The sequence below is a fragment of the Triticum urartu genome, chromosome 5A (assembly GCF_056163025.1).
Source record: "Triticum urartu cultivar PI428250 chromosome 5A, HENAU_Tu73, whole genome shotgun sequence".
NCBI classification, from domain to species: Eukaryota; Viridiplantae; Streptophyta; class Magnoliopsida; order Poales; family Poaceae; genus Triticum; species Triticum urartu.
Window position 1 is genome coordinate 124,635,316 of NC_141877.1, and position 22,889 is coordinate 124,658,204.

The 22,889-nt window shown below is 42.4% G+C and overlaps 1 pseudogene; it reads left to right on the forward strand.

The window, feature by feature from the left end:
- The first annotated feature begins 6,865 nt into the window (after positions 1 to 6,865).
- LOC125511761 (small nucleolar RNA Z103) lies at positions 6,866 to 6,957 on the forward strand (annotated as a pseudogene).
- The last annotated feature ends 15,932 nt before the right edge of the window (positions 6,958 to 22,889 follow it).

Sequence of the window (22,889 nt, forward strand, 5' to 3'; positions counted from 1 at the left end):
TGTGGATATATATAGGAGGAAGAAGTACGTCGGTGGAGCTTCGAGGGGCCGACGATGTAGGGGGCGCGCCCTAGGGGGGCGCCCCGTACCCTCGTGAGCACCTCGTGGCTTTCTTGACGGAGGGTCCAAGTCTCCTAGATCTTATCTGATGAGAAAATCACGTTTCCGAAGGTTTCATTCCGTTTGGATTCTGTTAGATATTCCTTTTCTTCGAAACCCTAAAACAGGCAAAAAAACATCAATTCTGGGATGGGCCTCCGGTTTATAGATTAGTTCCAAAAATAATATAGAAGTGGAAAATAAAGCCCAATAATGTCTAAAACAGTAGATAATATAGCATGGTGCAATCAAAAATTATAGATACGTTGGAGACGTATCAAGCATCCCCAAGCTTAATTCCTGCTCGTCCTCGAGTAGGTAAGTGATAAAAACAGAATTTTTGATGCGGAGTGCTACTTGGCATAATTTTAATGTAATTCTTCTTAATTGTGGTATGAATATTCAGATCCGAAAGATTCAAGACAAAAGTTCATATTGACATAAAAATGATAATACTTCAAGCATACTAACTAAGCAATTATGTCTTCTCAAAATAACATGGCCAAAGAAAGTTCATCCCTACAAAATCATATAGTTTAGTCATGTTTCATTTTTGTCACACAAGAATGCTATCATCATGCACAACCCCAATGACAAGCCAAGCAATTGTATCATACTTTAGTAATCTCAAACCTATAAACTTTCACGCAATATATGAGCGCGAGCCATGGACATAGCACTATGGGTGGAATAGAATATAATGAGGGGGGTTATGTGGAGAAGACAAAAAAGGAGAAAGTCTCACATCAACGAGGCTAATCAATGGGATATGGAGATGCCCACCGATTGATGTTAATGCAAGGAGTAGGGATTGCCAAGCAACGGATGCACTAGAGCTATAAATGTATGAAATCTCAACAAAAGAAACTAGTGGGTGTGCATCCAACTTGCTTGCTCATGAAGACCTAGGGCACTTGAGGAGGCCCATTGTTGGAATATACAAGCCAAGTTCTATAATGAAAAATTCCCACTAGTATATGAAAGTAATAACATGAGAGACTCTCTATTATGAAGATCATGGTGTTACTTTGAAGCACAAGTGTGGTAAAAGGATAGTAACATTGTCCCTTCTCTCTTTTTCTCTCATTTTTTGGGCCTTCTCTTTTTATGGCCTTTCTCTCTTTTTTTGGGCCTTCTCTTTTTATGGCCTTTTTTTATACCTCACTTGGTACAATGCTCTAATAATGATGATCATCACACTTCTATTTATTTACAACTCAATGATTACAACTCGATACTAGAACAAAGATGACTCTATGTGAATGCCTCCGGTGGTGTACCGTGATATGCAATGAACCAAGAGTGACATGTATGAAAGAATTATGGACGGTGGCTTTGCCACAAATACTATGTCAACTACATGATCATGCTAAGCAATATGACAATGATGAATGTGTCATGATGAATGGAATCATGGAAGTTGCATGGCAATATATCTCGGAATGGCTATGGAAATGCCATAATAGGTAGGTATGGTGGCTGTTTGAGGAAGATATAAGGAGGTTTATGTGTGAAAGAGCGTATCATATCACGGGGTTTGGATGCACCGGCGAATTTTGCACCAACTCTCAATGTGAGAAAGGGCAATGCACGGTACTAAAGAGGCTAGCAAGGATGGAAGGGTGAGAGTGCGTATAATCCATGGACTCAACATTAGTCATAAAGAACTCACATACTTATTGCAAAAATCTACAAGTCATCAAAAACCTCGGCACTACGCACATGCTCCTAGGGGGATAGATTGGTAGGAAAAGACCATCGCTCGTCCCCGACCGCCACTCATAAGGAAGACAATCAAATAACACCTCATGTTTCAAATTTGTTGCATAACTTTTACCATACGTGCATGCTACGGGACATGCAAATCTAAACACAAGTATTTCTCAATTTCGCAACTACTCAACTAGCATGACTTTGATATTATTACCTCCATGTCTCAAAACAATCATCAAGCATCAAACTTTTCTTAGTATTAAACACACTCAAAAGAAAGTTTTATTATTAATCTTGCATACCAAGCATATTAGGATTTTAAGCAAATTACCATGCTATTAAGACTCTCAAAATAATCTAAGTGAAGCATGCGATAACAATAGTTTCTATAAAACAAATCCACCACCGTGCTCTAAAAGATATAAGTGAAGCACTAGAGCAAAATTATAAAGCTCAAAAGATATAAGTGAAGCACATAGAGTATTCTATAAAATTCCAAATCATGTATGGCTCTCTCAAAAGGTGTGTACAACAAGGATGATTGTGGTAAACTAATAAGCAAAGACTCAAATCATAAACAACGCTCCAAGCAAAACACATATCATGTGGTGAATAAAAATATAGCTCCAAGTAAAGTTACCGATGGAAGTTGACGAAAAAGGGGATGCCTTCCGGGGCATCCCCAAGCTTTGGCTTTTAGGTGTCCTTATATTATCTTGGGGGTTCCATGGGCATCCCCAAGCTTAGGCTCTTGCCACTCCTTGTTCCATAATCCATCAAATCTTTACCCAAAACTTGAAAACTTCACAACACAAAACTTAAAGTAGAAAACTAGTGAGCTCCGTTAGCGAAAGAAAACAAAAGACCACTTCAAGGTACTATAATGAACTCATTCTTTATTTATATTGGTGTTATACCTAATGTATTCCAACTTCTCTATGGATTATAAACTATTTTACTAGCCATAGATTCATCAAAATAAGCAAAAAACACACGGAAAACAGAATCTGTCAAAAACAGAACAGTCTGTAGTAATCTGTAGCTAGCGCAAGATCTGGAACCCCAAAAATTCTAAATTTCTGGACGTGAGGAATTTGTCTATTAATCATCTGAAAAAAGAATTAACTAAATATCACTTTCCAAATAAAAATGACAGCAGTTCTCGCGAGCGCTAAAGTTTCTGTTTTTTACAGCAAGTTCAATCAAGACTTTCCCCAAGTCTTCCCAACGGTTCTACTTGGCACAAACACTAATTAAACACAAAAAACACACCCAAAACAGAGGCTAGATAATTTATTTATTACTAAACAGGAGCAAAAAAGCAAGGAATAAAAATAAAATTGGGTTGCTTCCCAACAAGCGCTATCGTTTAACGCCCCTAGCTAGGCATAAGAAGCAATAATAGATCTAGGTATTGCCATGATAATAAGATAAATTGTTAAAACTCATTTCATATTCTCTACGTTCAGTAGCAAGTTTTCTTTGAGGCAAGCAAAAGTAATCAAAAGGGCTAAATTTGTTGGGACAAAATTCTCCAAGATCAACCTTGGGAGGTATAGGTTCCTCCTTTGGTCCTTCATATTGCACAACCAATTCATCATTATAAGCATTCTTTTGACAGAATTTTGTGAGCCTATATTCAAGAGAATATCCCAATTCATTATCTCGAATAGCTAAATCATCATTAATTTTAGAAATTCTATCAACTAAAACATTGGTAGGAACCCTTTTTCTAAGATTTTCATTGAAAGCAACATAGTCTAGAGATTGAAAACGTATTATTTCTTCTTGATCAAAGAGGATAGTCTCTATGGGAGGACGGCAAGCATCCACCCTATAATGTGCAAAGATTTCTTTGGCCTCTTTAATTATGAATCGAAACTCATGAGCCAAAAATATAGTAATGGCACGCTTAACAGAAGAATGCTCAATATTAGAAAATTCTAGGTAAATCCTTTGTATAGAAGGATGCAAGTGCATGAATTGCCTCTCAAGTTCAACTACAAGCATGGCAATAGCGTCCGCAAGACTACTAATTGTATGACGAATAGAACTACCCATAGAAGGTAAAGCACTGGCACAAGTAAAGAAATCTTGAATAACTCCTTTTCCAATAATATTACCGCTACCAACACGAAATCTTTTTATATGTGAGCTAGTGGGTTCTTTAGTAGGAGCATCAAAATTATTATCGACAATAGTATCCCCAATTTCAGACATAGAGGCAAAAGGCAAATAACTAGCCATAACGACAAACAAGCAAACTAACACACGAGCAAACAAGAGCAAACGGGCAAAAGAGGCAAATAGAGAGGGAGGATAGAGAGAGAGAGGGCGAATAAAACAGCAAGGGTGAAGTGGGGGAGAGGAAAATGAGAGGCAAATGGCAAATAATGTAATGCGAGAGATAGGGATTGTGATGGGTGCTTGGTATGTTGACTTTTGCGCAGAGTCACCGGCAACAGCGCTAGAAATTCTTCTTGCTACCTCTTGAGCACTGCGTTGGATTTCCCCAAAGAGGAAGGGATGATGCAGCAAAGTAGCGTAAGTATTTCCCTCAGTTTTTGAGAACCAAGGTATCCAGTAGGAGGCTACGCTCGAGTCCCTCGTACCTACACAAAAACAATATCTCAACACAACTAACGCGCTTAGGGGTTGTCAATCCCTTCACAGTCACTTATGAAAGTGAAATCTGATAGAGATGATAAATAATATTTTTTGGTATTTTTGGTATAGAGATGCAAAATAAATAAAGTAAAAACAAAGTAAAAGGAACTCAATAGTAAAGTGATGGAGATTGATATGATGAGAAAGAGACCTGGGGGCCATAGGTTTCACTAGTGGCTTCTCTCAAGAGCATAAGTATTCTACGGTGGGTGAACAAATTACTGTTGAGCAATTGACAGAATTGAGCATAGTTATGAGAATATCTAGGTATGATCATGTATATAGGCATCATGCCCGAGACAAGTAGACCGAAACCATTCTGCATCTACTACTATTACTCCACTCATCGACCGCTATCCAGCATGCATCTAGAGTATTAAGTTAAAAAACAGAGTAACGCCTTAAGCAAGATGACATGATGTAGAGGGATAGTTTCATGAAATATGATAAAAACCCCATATGTTATCCTCGATGGCAACAATGCAATACGTGCCTTGCTGCCCCTTCTGTCACTGGGAAAGGACACTGCAAGATTGAACCCAAAGCTAAGCACTTCTCCCATGGCAAGAACAACCAATCTAGTAGGCCAAACCAAACTGATAATTCGAAGAGACTTGCAAAGATAACCAATCATACATAAAAGAATTTAGAGAAGATTCAAATATTATTCATAGATAGACTTGATCATAAACCCACAATTCATCGGTCTCAATAAACACACCGCAAAAAGAAGATTACATCGAATAGATCTCCACGAGAGAGAGGGAGAACATTGTATTGAGATCCAAAAAGAGAGAAGAAGCCATCTAGCTACTAGATATGGACCCGTAGGTCTGAAGTAAACTACTCACACTTCATCGGAGGGGCTTGGGTGATGATGTAGAAGCCCTCCGTGATCGATGCCCCCTCCGGCGGAGCTCCGGAACAGGCCCCAAGATGGGATCTCGTGGATACAGAAAGTTGCGGAGGTGGAATTAGGTTTTTGGCTCCGTCCCCGATCGTTTGGGGGTACATGGATATATATAGGAGGAAGAAGTACGTCGGTGGAGCTTCGAGGGGCCCACGAGGCAGGGGGCGCGCCCTAGGGGGGGCGCTCCCTACCCTCGTGAGCACCTCGTGGCTTTCTTGACAGACGGTCCAAGTCTCCTGGATCTTATCTGATGGGAAAATCACGTTTCCGAAGGTTTCATTCCGTTTGGACTCCGTTTGATATTCCTTTTCTTTGAAACCCTAAAACAGGCAAAAAACAACAATTCTGGGCTGGGCCTCCGGTTAATAGGTTAGTCCCAAAAATAATATAAAAGTGGAAAATAAAGCCCAATAATGTCTAAAACAGTAGATAATATAGCATGGAGCAATCAAAAATTATAGATACGTTGGAGACGTATCATCCCCCGATCCCACCTGCCGACGGCGACCTCCTCTCAACCAGCCCCGCCGCCGGCCTCCAGATCCAACCCAGCAGCTGCCAGCTCAAGCCTAACTCTACCCCGCGGCCATGGCCATGGCCCCGCCGCTAGGGTTTCTCACCCAGCCTTCCCTCGCTATCGCCCGCGCAGGAGGAAGGAGCCCGAGTCTCCAGTGGCCATGAGCGATGACAAGGATACCCTTGACCTCTCCGCCCTTGGCGTCGCCGTCCCTAACGCCGCAGGTTCATTCTCCGCTCCCGCTCCCCCCTTGCATTGCCTTTGATGGGGCGTAAGGTCTTATTGGTTTCGCTGGTGGTGGTTTCGATGCAGAGCTCAGCGCGTGAACTCCTGAGCTCAGCGCCGAGAGCTTAGGCCAACTTGGTTGAGTCGATTAAGGTGAGGTTTCCCGCAGCGCTTTTGTGTTATTTTGTTCCTCATTCATTTGGGTGGCTCTGGGTTGTTTATGTGGCCTAGTTGTGCTAATTCGGTGCGGTGGTTGTGCAGAACACGCTGCAAGGATTGGTGGTGTGGCACTAGGACATGCTCGAGAGCCTGTAGCCCAAGGTCAGGAAGCGCGTCGAGGCGCTCAAAGAGATCCAAGTATAACTACAGGGGTTCCACTACGCTCTACTAGGAGACTCGTGGCAGTGTAGATCATTAACTGTTCCTAAGTGCAATTTCTGTGATTCTCTGATGCAACTTGCTGTTGACGGTACAACTTGGTAGGTACTGCCATTGATAAGAAGTCTTGCGTAACGGTACAACTTGGTTTGTAGTCGTACTGCGAACAATTATATTTGTTTTTGATGTGTAGTCTTGCCTAAAGGAGTTTTGTCAATGCTACAAATATACTGATTAAAAAAATTTGTTTTCTCCAACATTCTCAAATATACTAACTACACATTCTTCCAAGTGATTTACTACACATTCTCAAATTCTCCAACATTATATTTGTTTTCAATGTGACATTCGATTTGGAGGATATGGTGATCCTTTCCCCAGATGATTGGCAATGAACATGCTGAGCACTATTTCTCTTCAGAGAAACCAAACCAGTATTCTGATCCTCCTAGCCAGTGCACATGCCTCTATTCATATGGCCATTGTGGATAATTCTATGCTTTAATAATTCTCCTGATATATCACTGTTTATTAGTAGGAGATTTTTTCTGCTTGGCCATAACAGCAATTTCATGTTGTTTCTTTTGTAATTCGATGGTTTACAGTCTGATATCAAATAATGTGGTTACAACCTATTTACAGCAAAGCTTGTGATCCTTGCAATAATTCTCCTGATATATCAAATAATGGCTCAAACCTGAAGTACTTAAAATAGATTGTCATTCCTTTCTTGCTTGTTTTGATACCCATATACCTGCCCTGTATTAGCTCTTCCCTTTAATGCATGTTAATTCAGTGTTGTTGATTTGATGCCGATGTTCAGAAACAAGATTTTTATGGATCGGTTTATTTTTGTGCTTTGTTATTATCTTTGATCAGTATCAGTTGTGTCTCTCTTAAGAGACACTCTACCTTTTCTGACTCGAGTTGTTAACAATTGTTCCATACTTCTGTTAGCTACAACAATTTTTTTTGAATTTGGTACTGCATGAGTTTTTACTACTGTTAACACAGAGTATTTGCTACTAGTAAAACATGGATTTTATATAGTTTTTACTACTGCTAACAAACAACGGAGTATTTGCTACTAGAAAAACAGGGATGTTGTATGCACTGCTACCTGATGAGTGCTTTCTTTGTACTATTTCACCTTGGCATGCATATGTTTATTTCACCTTAGATGGAAATGAGTGTTATCGAGGAAATGGTTTTAGATAAACCAGCACCTCTCATCAGTCTTTCTTACTCAGTGTTATCGTCTGCTTGGTTTTAGGTGATGGACTCATTTCCCACGGTGGTTTTGCTTGTGTTTTCCTGATGTTGTTTCGTGTCGGGTTCTGATTTGCTTTGCTGCTATTATTTCTGTGGCGATGCAGACTTGTGGTGATGAAGAGCAAGGCCGAGAAGGACTCCAACAAGCCCAAGCGCCCTCTGAGCACCGTCTTAGTCCTCATATGAGCCCCGGATCTGATTTGTTGTTGTGGTTTGATTCGTGTTGTTTCTGTGGCATGGTGACACGTCTTGACTGGGCTCGTTTTGGTTCTGTTTTCGCAGGGACAACTTCAGGAAGGACCCCAACATCAAGCATGTCTTCATGGTAAGCATCCCAGTTCCCTTTGCTCCCACTCTTGTCTCCTTGTTCTTATTCAAACTGGTGTTGTGATAGTTTTCCTTTCAAATCATGTGTCCTGATTTGTGTTCAAATCGCAGGTTGGCAAGGACGGTGGTGAGAAGTGGAAGTATCTTGAGTGATGTTGTAAGTTACCCGCTCCCCCATCCCCTCTCTATTACTGCTCTATTCGGTGTTGGTCTCTTCTGCTTGATCTCAGTGTTTGCTCGGTGATGCGATGAAATTTTGGCGGACTGTGAGTTGGTTTCCATGTTTCCGTATAGCCGCACCGTGTCATTTGGGTATTGTTTGACCCAGTTGGTTAGTGATATTTAGAATTTAGTCGATGTGTAATTGTCGATCTACTTCCTATTCTCAATGGTTGTTCAAATTTATGGTTTGCTATGTTCAAATGTTTGTAGCCTTGTAGTCTTGTTAGAATTTGTATAGTTTGTGCTCATCGATTCAAATTGCTGCTCGAATTTGTTTCCAAATTCGCCATGCCAGTTCGCATGATTTGTTCAGCTATTCTTCTTCTGTTAATACTTATCATAGAATCTACAGCCTTGCACCACATTAACATCTCCTCTGTTTGAATGAATTGCAGGAGAAGGCTCCCTAATTGCCAAGGCCAAGTACACCAAGAAGATCGACACCTACAACAACCCACTGGTATAACATTCATGTCAAACACCTTCATCAGAATCATAGACATGTGATATTAACACAACATTGTGGTATTGATCCATGCTCTTTCGTGCCTATCCCTGTTTTCGTTTCAGGCAGGAGAGGCGTCCGACGACTCTGACAAGTCCCAGTATGAGGTGAGAGACGAGGACGACGAAAGCAATCTGAGACCATCCTGATCCATCCACCAACTTTTTCCCCATGATCCCCTAACTGCTCAACATGTTCTGTTCTGAATATCTGAAAACTTGTTGTATGTAGGGGGACTTGTGATGCGGCACGCAAAGCATCAGCAGGGGAGGGGGTCTCTGAAATGTCGCCGCTTTCGCTCATTGCTAGTGTCACCGATTGATGATGGATGGTTGTTGTTAGTTTAGCTCCTTAGTAGTACCTCCTAGTCTTTCAGGAGGCTGCTGCTGGTAGCTATAGTTTGTTCATTGATTTATGATGGATTGTTGAATGCACTTACTGTTGTACCCATGGCTGTTTAAGGAATACTTTCGCGTTGAAAGAAATAAAATGGTCTTGATACATGATTGTTTGAAATCCTTGTATCTCACTGTCGCTGGAACAACGCTCGTCAAGTTTGTGAATGTTTGCTATGGAGGCCCAAAATTGAAATGGACTACAAAAAGTTCGATGCCCAAAAAATAAATGAATCATATAAGGCCAAGTCCTATAAAATAAAAAGGCTGAATTCTTGGGCTCGGCCCATGTAGTTGACACAAATTGCTTGAAAAATATATAATAAATGGGCTCGGCACATAAAGACGGTTGAACTGGACCGGGCTGAATCTTGTCAGTGACCTTTCCAGTTGGTCACAATTTTGCCACGTCATATCCGACGTGGCATGTGCAGACAGCCAGTGACCAAAACAAAAGGTCATGGGTTCAACGACCTTCTGTTTTGGTCATAAACGTCTACGACCTTCTCACAGAGAAGGTCGTTAGTTACAGTTTACTACCGCCAGCTTTTGACCTTCTGTTTTTGGTCACAAAAAGGTCGCAAATGAAAAATAATGACCTTTCAGTGACCAATAGTCAAGGTCACAAGTTGACATATTTCTTGTAGTGATTATACATCTCATGTACTATTAATCTTGTCAATAGTCAAATGCGGTTTTGAAAAATGCATTAGAGCATGGTTAATAATATAGCCAGTCAATGGATATAAGGAACTGCCATGTCATCTATAGCCATCATCTATTATATGCACTCATACACCCGCAAAAAAATTTATAAGGTTGGCTATTGTATTAGTACTTTTTTCCATCTCCTCTCCATCTCTTTCTTCATATTTATTGTATGTATTTAACTAGGAATGCATATATAGCTAGGCTCTTGCATGAGAGCTCACTCCCCTTACTTTTTCACATCTCTCTCCTCCACATATGCCCTATATAAATGGAAGGAGGGAGTACAACTATGAGCACTGCATACTCTAGTACAGATATTGTCAGTACTCCACTAGTACTATTGGACAGGGAGCTTAAAAAAGTTACCATTGGACTGGCTATACGTGGCGAAATCCTAGTAGGAAGAGCATGCGCGAGAACAAGCACATTCACGTGGTTGAAAACAAATTGGAAACCATCTTGAGTACAAATCTAGGAGTACGTACGAATCTAACAATATTGATTGGGCGTTGTTGAATGTTGATACTTTTTTTTATCAAAGTAGAGATACTTTGACTATACATAAAACTTATATGTGAACTAGAAAGGATAGGAGGGAGTATATTGTACGTTCAAAAATGAAACAAACATTGAATACCCTTTATATATGATTTGCGGATGATATGATCACCGGATCAAAATTTTGAATCCGCCTTAGGTATCACACATGCCCCCACTCGTTCTCTCTTGATTTCATCTCGGGGTCTGGAGATCGATTGAAAGAGGACTAGGGTGGGTACAATACGTTCGTTTCACTTATGAATGTACAATATACTCCCTCTGATCCCCACAGACCCCCCCCCCCCCCGCGGGTCATTTCTATCATAGAAACAGACCAAACCTTTATCTCCTTGCATGACACGCAATTGATCTTTGAACATCAATCGATCTCGTCAACATGTGTCGGGGCGTGAACCGAATGGGATGTCAAAACTAAGACGTGAAGCGACACGTAGTGGCGGCAAAGTGAAACTTCAAACGAACCATTTGTTTGTATGCATGCCGGAAAAATTACAAATAAACATTGGAAATTCAAGCATGGTCTAGGCCCACATGCGAATGATACTCGGTGGAATGTTCAATAGAGGCATGCAGGAGGATGGACTCGACCGGAGAGCGACATGATCGATGGAGAAGAGGGTTGGGGAGGAATGAGAAATAAGCAAACGCCACATCACTACAAAAAAATACACTTCCGTGATGATACGTGTTTGTCACAGTAGGTCGCTTTTTTTGTCATGCATGTACATCCATGACAAATTTATGACAGAATCAAGATAGTCATACTTGTGCTGTCGTAGAAGTGTTCCATGACATTACCAAAATTATCATCACGGAAGTGTCCACTTCCATGACGATAAATCGCGCGTCACAGAAGTGCTTCCATCAAGGGTGACCGACACGTGGCATCCACCGTAATAGAATGCCATTAAGCTATCGGGTCGGGTTTTGGATCCGATAACCCGTTAATAGCCCCGACCAATGGGGATTTTCCATGTGTAAAATCATCATTGGCTAGAGGAAACACATTTCGGCTCATCGTCGGGACAGATGTCATCCACTCACTGGATAGAAGGCGCCTATGATACGTCAACACGTGGCACGGCCCAACAAGTTTAAATGGGCCGGCCCAATTAGAGGCCAACAAGATTTCGCGGACCATAATGGGCCGGCCCAGCTAAAGGCCCACGAAATTTTGTGGACCATAATGGACTGGCCCAGCTAAAGGCCCACAAGATTTTGCGGGCTATAATGGGCCGGCCCAGGTAAAGGCCCACAAGATTTTTTTGTGCCATAATGGGCCGGCCTAGGTGAAGGCCCACAAGATTCTTGCGGGTCATAATGGGCCGGCCCAGCTAAAGGCCCACAAGATTTCGCTAACATTAATGGGCCGGCCCAGCTGTAGGCCCACAAGATTTTAAGGACCCTAGTAGGCCGGCCCATTAACTGGCTGCCATGTTTTGGGCCAAATGCCGGCCCATATTTGATCCGGTCCATTAATGGCCTGCCACACTCCCGGCCTAAAAGTGGCCCATATGAGATCTGCTGCGTTAAAAGCCTACCACGTTCTGGGCCAAATTACGGCCCTTTAAGAGGCTTTGGGCTCAATTATGGCCCATATCAGATTCGGCCCATCAACTGGACACTATGCTTTTGGGCCCACTTGCTAAAGGCTCACTTAGTAATTCGGCCTGATATTAGTTTTGGCCTGTTAAGGGCCCGTTTAACGTTTCGGCCCTATATTAATTTCGGCCTGTTAAAAGCCCATCATATAGTCGGCCTAACTACGCCCGGTTTGCATCCGGCCTGCTCGCAACCGATATCTGATTGGGCAAAACAAGGACCCAGACAATTTTGGCCTGTTAAAAGCCCGTGATTTGGTTCGCACAATCATGGGCCGGGGTTCATTTCGGGCTGTTGCGTAACTAGTAGGACTTAAGAACAAACCTACTCTATACAATAAAGAAATTACGACATAGTAACTAAGAATAAACCTACACTACACAATAAAGGATTTAAGGTATATTACATCCACTGGGCATCAAAGTTCGCCACCAGTGATCATAAAGCGCAATGAAGAAGCAGATTACAAAAACTGGGCACCATTGCAGCGTAACAAAATAGTACTGAACCGAGACCACTTCCAAGACAGTTCAAGAAAGGTTAGCCTTGCGGGGGAACTACTGCGCAAGCTACTGAGCAAGGCTGTGAGACCGGCCTAGCATGTCGATCATAGCTTCCAGGTGTAGCTGTTTAGCGATGAGGTTCCCATTGGTGTTCTCCGCAATCTTTCTTAGAGATAGGACTTCAAGTCGAAGTTGAGTTGCAGAATGCCTTTCTGCTAGAACTTGGGACTGAAGAAGTCGAACTGATTCAGACAACGAATTCTGTGAGCTTGTCTGACTGTTAGTCTCAAGTAACTTGAACACTGCATCAAGACAAGACTTTGGGGTTGTCTCGCTATCTTCAAGATGTTTTGCCTTCTTTGCTGCAATATATGTTGGGTTTGTCTCACAGCCTTCAGCAGACTTGTGCATGCCATCAGGCATATCACCCTGAAACAAAGCAGAGAGATGACATGTGTATAAACAAAGATGATAACTGTTCTGTCAATTCTATCCAATTTCAAGTTAGAAAAGAAAGAGTATGTTCAAAATATCAATAGCATAATTTGGCATTATTCATAATGCGAGGAGCTTCACCACACTACTGGATTACCATGTCAACATAACAAGCATAGATGAAGGGCAAAGAAAATCATTATATCTATTTTGGATAATGTGCATGGCATGTTGTTAATATCACCAGCCACATCAGTAAGATAAAACAGGAGATGACAAGGTGCAAACGTGGGCTGCTTCACCACATACTGGATTATAGATCCACAAAAACAAGCATACATATAGGGAGTATTAAGTAATGTGCATGGTATGAATAAGGAATTTGGTTTTACAAGTAAAACTTAGAACTTACGGTTCTTACGAACATGCATTTTGGTAGAAACAGCAAACTAAACAGCAGTAAACTATGGCAAGGCAGTATGCGCAAATTAATAATTAACACCGGCAAAGTAAACAACAGTATGCGCAAATTAAACAACAGTTGAGGATAAAGGCTTTAGAAGGACTGACTTACATTAACAATTAACAACGGCTTTGTAATGCCCTTCTCCATGGCAAGGGAAGGATAACTCAAGAATTTCAGTACAAAATCTTCTTCATAAGCATTGCATGTACTCTACATTTTGTAGAGAGTAATTATAGATATGATAATACTGGAAGGGATAGAGGATAATGAAGATAAGATGCAGATTGATGCTACATAATCAACTACCAATCCCTGGAAGTACAAGCGTTACAGGACAAAATGTACTGACAAGAGCAATGGGCTACACTTCTGCACTGGCATTGTCTGTGTATTCTACTTGTTGGTAAGATTAAATATAGATCTGATCTCTTTTAGTAAATGGTGGGCGAGGGAGATAAGATGCAGAATGCTACAAAATGAACCAATCCCTCTTCCCATAATACAAGAGTGTTTTGAACACTGGTGTACTATATAAAACGTTCTTATATTATGGGACAGAGGGAGTAGCTGTTAATGTAAGTACGGTGATAGACCACATTCAGTCCTTACAAGAGGACTGCAGAGCTAAACCTCTTCAAAAGCATTGGGTTGATTCTAAATTTATGTAAGAGACCATACGGATCTTATAATGTCCACCAAATGGACGATTACGAGGCTAACATGTGCAGTGATGCTACATAATCAAACAACTATGAAAGTAAGTATGGTCATACAGGGCAAGAGGTACTCACAAGAGCAATGCAGTGTGCAGTATAGTTGTGAGATTCTGTGGTCCCTTGAGAACGAATGTTCTTCTGCTAACAGTTTTCATACAAGTGAGACATTAAGGCAAATGCAGAAATGTAGTTCAAATTGTGATGTGATATCATAGACAGTACCTTATGCTGCAGCCGAGACCAATGTGTAACAAGATTATTCCAGTCACTGTCGGATAAATGTAGCACCGGAGACTTTACAGAAATTTCGTTGAGAGGCTTGCCATCGAAGTGCGCTTGCCTCGGGTAGGAACGATACTTCATCAACGAGTGCTTGAAAAGCGCAACCAACACTTGCTCGTCATCACAATCCAGTTTGCGCCTCGCCTATTTAAAAGAATGAAATCTTGTGTCTTCTGTCAGCAGAAACATATGCAGTAATGACCATGAATAACATTAGTACATTACTTACGCGTAAGTTGCGGAGGAAGACTGGAAATTGTTCTGTGTCTGCGGTATAATGTTTCCATGAAGTAAAGATGCGCACAAAGTTCCTGACAACAACATAAGCTTCATCTTCTAAACTGGGAAGAAATGGAACAGGGGTCCTATTTGCTGCAATTGGGGCTCTCTCTGGTTCGAAAAGGGATTTGGCAACTGGATTTGGTGTACTCTTTGCTGGAATGGGGGTTTTGCATCGTACAGCTGGTGCTATGTTAACTGGCATAATCATACTGTTTGCTGCAGTTGGGGTCTGCTTAGTTGGGGCATCAGAAATGACCAGTGTAGTAGGGCTAGAGTCTGCTAGAGTTGGGGTATTTTGTGGGTCAGGTGATATTGCAACTACACCTAATGGGCTATTTGATTTATCAGGTGCCACTACCTTTTCCAAATACTTTGCTTGTGCTCCTCCACGATCAACAATCGCCCTCTTCCTTTTGAACGTCTGATACACAAGATCAACATTTGAATGGATAAATATGGTATGATGACAGATGGAATATGTACTGAAAATGGATAGGCAGGGCGTATTCACATACACGATGTGTAAACTAAGCTAATGGCAGTTCAAGAAAGTAGAAGCAATGCAAAGCATCAGTTGCAAGATATGTGCGAGCAATGTAACCTTGGAAAGTTAGAGCAAGTACCTTGATGGGTGAATAAGATAGGGCATCTTCCTATGACTCCTCCACTAGGGAGCTACATTGACTTAGGTCTCCCTCTAACTCAGAATCACTGTTAGGATCATATTCTGAGCATGAATCTGTTGGTGGAGAGCGTTTGCATTACATTGCATCCAGACTTGATTTCAGTCCCTTAATGCCAAGTTTGACAGCCATGGCATTGTTCTGCTTTATTCTTTTCATGCGCGCAAGCTCATAATCATTATGATGCTGTTCATAATCTGAGATTCATGAAAACATAAAAAGTAGTCAGATTATCTATGGAATGCATTGCGGTTTCAACTCAAAGAGTGTCTCCCTATAAACCCCTGCATATGCAAAGTACACCTCCCCAACCGTGCTGACCAGACCACACACAGAGATACACACCCGAGTGGCGAACATGCATTTTCAAAACTAATTTAGGAACATTTAGCTGACCAATTAAACAACTCTGTTTTAATAATATCAGATTCGTATTTGAACAACTAAGCTTGTTTAGCTTGATGGGTGGAGCAGTGTTATTATGACACGAAGCATGTATTCTGATCGCATAGTGATCATAAAAGGGGGAACCTCTAAGCATATATTTTTTAGCAAAAGAGGGTTTCCCCTCTGATTTCTATTAAAGAAACCACCACGGAACCAACATGATCAATTAAACCCTAAGCATGATCAATTAAACTGTATTATGGCTATGCCATGGCAGATTTGAAGCTGCAAACCGGAGAAATGATATTTAGCATCCATTGTTTGCTTCGAACTAAGAACTAAATTCTAATAGCTGAAAAGAAAGTAGAGTAACCAAGTTAAGATCTATTTTCTGGTTGAGATCAAAAAGTTGAGGAGATATGAAGTACCACCTCTTTTGCGGCGCCGTGTAGGCATCGGGGGTGCGATGGCTGTCAGTGGCGTTGAAGCAGATCTGTGATGGTAGACGGGTGCATCGGGGGGATAAGTCCCGTTGCGGTGGAAGAGAAGGTCGTGTGAGTGGCCCCGGCAAAGAGGAAGACAGCGCCGATGAAGCAATAGGATGCGATGCAAGGCTATTGGTCCATGGCATGGATGAGAAAGTCCATCTCTAGCAGCGGACGACGCGGTCTTGGTAGGCGCTCTGGCATGGTGGAGGATGGTGGCGATGGATGTGGTGGAGGACGGCGACGATGGATGGGGTGGCGGACGGAGGCTGGTGTGGGAATGGGGTGTTCTAGCGCAGACGGTGTTTGAATGGGAAAATGGAGGGAGAGGTACGGGGAACCATGTTTTTGGGACACGCCTGTCTGAAATATGGGAAAGTTACGAACTTATCCCTCGTTTCAAATTTGGACGTCTCGTCGTTTGGGGATAGGACGTTAATCTCGCATCTCCCAAACATTTGCCGGTAACTATTTCGGGCGAGGAGAGGGTGTTTTGCCACCCACGGTTGGCACCCACGGTCTATGAACGGGGCTGACAGGTAGGGCGGTTGTGTCACGTCTGATGGAAGTTACACATCTGCCCCTATTTAAAATATTAGCCTACATGTATTTCGGACGAGGAGAGGGTGTTTTGCCGCCCACCGTGTATGAATGGGGAATGGAGGGAGAAATAGAGGTCTTTTGGACAATCTTGAATCAAATGAGTTTTGCCGCCCATGTTTGACGCCCACCATGTCGGAATGGGCTCAGAGGCGGTCGTGTCACGTCTAATTGAAGTTACTAACCTACCCCTATTTAGAGCAGTGGAAATCGGGCTGATGGATTGTCCATGTAATGGGTAGACAGTAATTTCCATCTCCCAAACACTTGGCTTCGGGAAGCCGATGTGGGTGTGGACATTTTGCTGTTTATTTCGAATTTTGGGACAATAAGCATCCACGTTTACCCTGGCAACTAAATTCGAATCCATTTTGTATTCCTATATGAATCTTTATAAATCATTCTATGTGTTTTTATATATCTTCAAAAGGACGACAAAGATGTATTCCATTGTCATATATGAATATGGTTTATGAATGCCGATACTCAAATTCAGAAACTAGAATCCAGTTTAAGGTGAATTCGAATATTTGGAACACTTCATGTCCAACTCAAATGTCACACACAACATAATGTGTACTCCCATTTAGATATGTACACAAGCGATGTATCAAGATTCAAATACCGAGTCAATCAACCAAGAATGTACGGAACTAACAGACATATAAATACTTATAGAGTATATGGATCAATAATATCAACTAACATACATAAGCCAGGCCGTTGTACTTTTTTTTGGCTACAACAACATCCTTTTTTTAGCCAGCATCTTGGCCCTTTCTGATGCGTGCCACTTATGGTCCATCTATACTACTATTGCTGAATGCACATTCAGCCCGATTGGCATATTTGTAGGTCTGGCGCAACAATCCAAATGATATGTCTCCGAGTCTTATCAATTAATACAGACTTGTGCTCAAATAAAATTACAAACAAAAAAATTATTACATGATCTCTAAAACAAATGGTTTGATTGATTACATGAACAGACAACACAAAGGTTATTCAACTATGGAAAGAACATTTCACCTATGATTTACCAAGTAGGAATTTAATTTGCTTTTTTCCTTCAGGACCTTAACAATCTGGTCAGTCTCAGCTTGCTTCGTTTTGAAATCCACCAAATATTTAATGGTTGTCTTGAGTACTTCTTGTGATTGTGCTGTTTGCTTCCTCAACATGTCAACTTCATCTCTAAGTGCAAAAGCAGAATCTCTTTCTACCACTAGTTTAGCCTCTAGAGCATCAGCAGTTGGCAATTCATAATGCACAATTGGGCCGGTGCCACTGCTGTGGGATGATGCAACGTCCATGGGGACCTCGCTCTTTAATCTTAGGCTAACCTGTTTTGCCATTAAAGTTCCGATTGGATTCAGAAAAGTTGAAGTTAGCAAAACATCTCAACTGGGAGTTATAACAACAAACTAGCTAAACAAACAAGGAACTAAAGAGTTTCAATTGGATGCTGAAAAGTAGTTATTAACATCATTGTAACCCGCTGTTGCAGCAGCAAAGTAGTTAAAGAAGCAAGTAGATATTTAAGTTAAGGCAAACAGGTAATTCTTAACAGTAATCAATAGTCTACAATATGGTTAACAGGCTGTGCCATTATGTAATCAGTAGCAAACTAAATTAAGACAAGCAATGCAATTGAACAATTTTGCAATAAGTGGCTAACTAAAATTCCGAGAAGCAGGTAACTGAACTTATGCTAGTTCTTTGTACAGGCACACTGCAACTTCTTTTTCGCTTACAAGGTTGTACGAAGGAGTCCATGGCATCAATTGCTTGGATACGCAGTCCCAATACTTCTTTCTTCCCACACTGCATGGGTAAGTCGAATGGTTAATCTGGTAAGATGGTGCATCCTTGATATGTTATATGAGGACGTGTAGTCAGACTAGTTGTAGCCAAACACATCACACTGGCTTTTACTGTATATTTCATGTGATTAGTTTTGGCATATCGAGATCTAAGCAATCTATAATAGGATGAAAAGACTGGCATCCTTCACATTATTGGTGAACTCAGTTCATAGAAACAAGCAATTCAACCATTCTGTGGGTAAATCAAAAGCGCCACTGGAATAATTTTCAATATCCAATCATACACGGAAAAAGGGGCGACGCCACCATAGGGGCTGGTATGGGCGGCCGCCTCAGGTGGCTAGAAAGTGTGCACCTAGTTTGAGTCGTCCAGGTTGGCCCATGCTAGTTTTGTTCGTCCCAACACATGAGCAGGCAATGTAAAAATGAAGAAAAATGTTTCAATTTGGATGGGCCAATAACATAAGTGCAAGGCAGGCCCTATAGCAGGCTCGCGGCCCAAACGAGCGCCTCCCATATCGATCGACAGCAGGAAAAATCCCAATTCATTCGCTCTAGCCTGTAGTCTGGTTCGCTCCTAACCTAGCCGCTGCTGGACAGACCGACACAACACTTCCTCGCGCCCTGGTTGGAGGGCGGTCGCCGGGCTTCAAGCGAACGGAAGGACAAGAAGGTGAAGATCCAACCCTGGGTGTAGCCTGCGTGGGAGGCAGCGGCGGCAGCACGGGCATGGCATTGAGCTTGCGCAAACGGACAGTCGCAACTTGCAAGAGTAGCATGCGCAACGAGCAGGTACATCACATCCCTGATTATATTTAATTCAACTCTTCAATTTCTGGCCAATAGTTAAACCTGACGGTGTTGTAAAACTGCTTGTATGTAGGGAATCTATGAGAAAATGAAACCAATTTCTACTTATTTTATAACTCCCCCAATCAATACTGAACTGACTGAATCTGATGTATCTAATCAAGTTTCCGGTGCAAACATACAAGCTCATGTTGTTCTTGAGCCTGAAGTGTCTAATGAACAGACTACTAATGAAGGATTTGATGCAAACATTTTACATGCTCCTGGTGATGAACATATAGTGTCTAATGAGGGATCTAATGCAAGAATTTTGCAAGCTCATTGAAGGATTTAGTGTCTAATGATGATCTACTATGTTGAGAGAGACAGAGATTTGAAGGCATTGATGACAAGCAAATTATAGTGCATTTTCATAGCTTGAGGAAACGTCGAGGCCATCTACCAGAAAGTCCTCGTATCATGACAACATAGCATAAATACTTTTCTTATCTGTTGTTTGAAACTATTGGCATACTTCTACAGGATAGATATATTGATACACAGTTTGTGCACTGGTTATACGTGCAATTACACTTCGTTATTTTCAGGCAGAGAACGAATAATTCAAGCAGGTACAGACCATGTTTGTAGTCCTTGTACACCATGTTGCATTTTGTGTTTTTTGGTGCTTGCATCATTTAGTGTTTATAATCTGAACTAATTTGGTTCATTAGCTAGTTTTCAAAGTGCATGTAGCTTCACATTTCTCAAGTTATGTTGATTTCCGGAGTGCAAGTGCCTTCGTATTTTTTAAGTTAAATGTTCGCCCCTGGTAACTTGAATTCGTGGATCAGCCACTGCACACAAATCATACACGAATGCCAGTACGAATTAAATGAAATGCATGGACTTATGCTAGCTCGTTGTACAGGCCCACTTCAGCTCTGCTTATGCTTGGGATGTTCCATGTACAAGTCCATGTTACCACTTGCTTGGATGTGCAGTCCTTGTGCTCCTTGCATCCCCCTCTGCATTTTTGACACGGCGAATGGTTGATCAAATAAGAGGAATCGACCTTGATGTTGTACCAGAGGACAGATACTTACAAGGTTATACGGGTGTGCAGGATGTGTACCAGATGCCGTAGCGCCGTCATGCTTCGCTAAAATATGGATTTGCTTGTTTCAGATGATATCTCCAGAAGAAATAAGAGTTAAGGTCAGAGTTGCATAGGCATGCAAGCTAAGAGAGCAGTGAAAGGATATCCAAACATTGTCGGAACAATGCACAAGGGAGTGATGTGTGGATACCTAGCTCGGGCCGGCGTTTGGGCATGCTCGCCTAGCTAGAGTGCGGGTCACTTCAGAGCCGTTGAGGGTGATGCGCTGGCGTTGGCTGGCTGTGCACGGATACAGATCTTGAGTGGCAGCGGAGCACTACGATGTGGTGGACGAGACCATTGGTGAAGCCCCAACGGCCTCGGGGGGCGGAGGTGCGACGATGTGCTCGGTGAAGTAGCCCCGATGAGCTGGGAGAAGGCGTCGGTGAAGCGCACCAGAAGCGGTGGAACTCGGTGTCTGTGAGGCATGTCGGTTGCGGCGGCCGACGTTGTCGGTGGACCACCTAGTGCGGTGGACGAGGGCGTAGATGAGGTAGCTCCGGTGCGGTGGTGAAGCACGACCGTCGTCTTCGTCGTTGTCGTCCGGCACAGACGTGGGGAACGGTGGGGAAAGAGACGAGACGAGGGGCGATTCGAGGGTTGGCGGCGAATTAGGGATTTGAGCAATCTGGGTGCGGAAGGGGACGGTGGAGAAGAGAGATTTTTCAGGGCTGGAATTGGGGCCGCCAGATATTTCAATCCGAAACGTGGAAGCACGAACTTATATTGTCATCGTCCTTTTTTTGGGGGGGAGGGATGGGGGATGGGTGGCTGGGTGCTACGCGTCCGTCCGACACACGCGACCACCCCAACAGGACTATGCTTCGGTGCCTTAAGGCACCTGCCTTTGTGTCCATGACATATGGGCCCAACAGGTGGCTGGCCCACATGTCAGTGAACCAAAGGCAGTTGCCTTTAAGGCATCGAAGCAGCGTCCACCCCGACACAACCCTAGTTTGCCTGGTGCGCCTACATTTGAGAATGCAAACGAATCTTCTTTCATTTGCAAACGAATCTGTATGTATTACCATGCCTGTGTTTTCCTGGCAATAATTAGTCATTCGAAACGAGATACTCCATCTGTTCACTTTTGTAAGTCGTTTCAGACAACTTAAAATGAACTGTTTCGCACATTGTGTGAAATGTCTTCAAGGTCTTATAAAAGTGAACAGAGGGAGTACTATAAATTAATTAGTGAGGAGTTATTTGAAAAAAAGTCGAAACGGTACCCACGCTAATGTGGATTAGAGTGTGTGTCACATAATTAGTTATTTGAATTAGAGTGTGTGTCACGTAGTTAGTTATTTGAATTAGAGTGTGTGTCACGTAGCGACCTCCAATTCTAACGTGGATTTCGCATTTCACTGTATCCACGCTACTTTTTTAATACAAATTCATAAGTATATGATGAACACCATGGTAGTGAAAAAACTTTTGGATGGATTCAAACATATGACCTACAAAATAGCACAACAAACTGAGTCAATGTCGAACTTAGTATGGCATGAATTCGAAATAATTACCCGTATGCCTGGTCCTCGGTTCAAATCTTACAATGTACACCGAATTGAAACATCGATATTACGTCTCGTACTATGTACATTCAAATGTTGTTTTTAGCGCCACCCCCCCGCCCCGCACAAACCCTACATACTTCTTGTATCGGTCAATCTTCCTCTCCTAACCACCTTAGGAAGCTATCGGTTTCCAACACACATTCATTCTTTCTCTCCATGTTTCGATCTCTTAGTCTCTCAACTACACAACCCCCTTTTCCACTCTGTTACCAAATGTATTTACCTCACACACCCGCCTTTACACCCCCTATCCCTCTCACCCTCTCGCGCTAAATACATGCATTGCCTATCTAGCCCCCCAACCTCTCGTGCATGCGCACGCGCGCACGTTGTATATCTAGGTCACTCCCTCGAGACTGTCTCTCTCTTTCTTCCACACGGCGGGCCACACTCGCTCAATCTCGCTCGCTTTATCTGAGTCTCGTTTAACCTCGTTTTCTTTCACACACAAATGATATATCTCCCTGTTCAGGCCTCGATCGACACACTCTATACTCTCTCACGCAGATTGTCTATCTAGGTCAGTCCATCCAAGCCGCCACCACTCTTTCGACCTCATGGTGGGCCACTCTCACTCAATCTCTCTCTCTCCGTA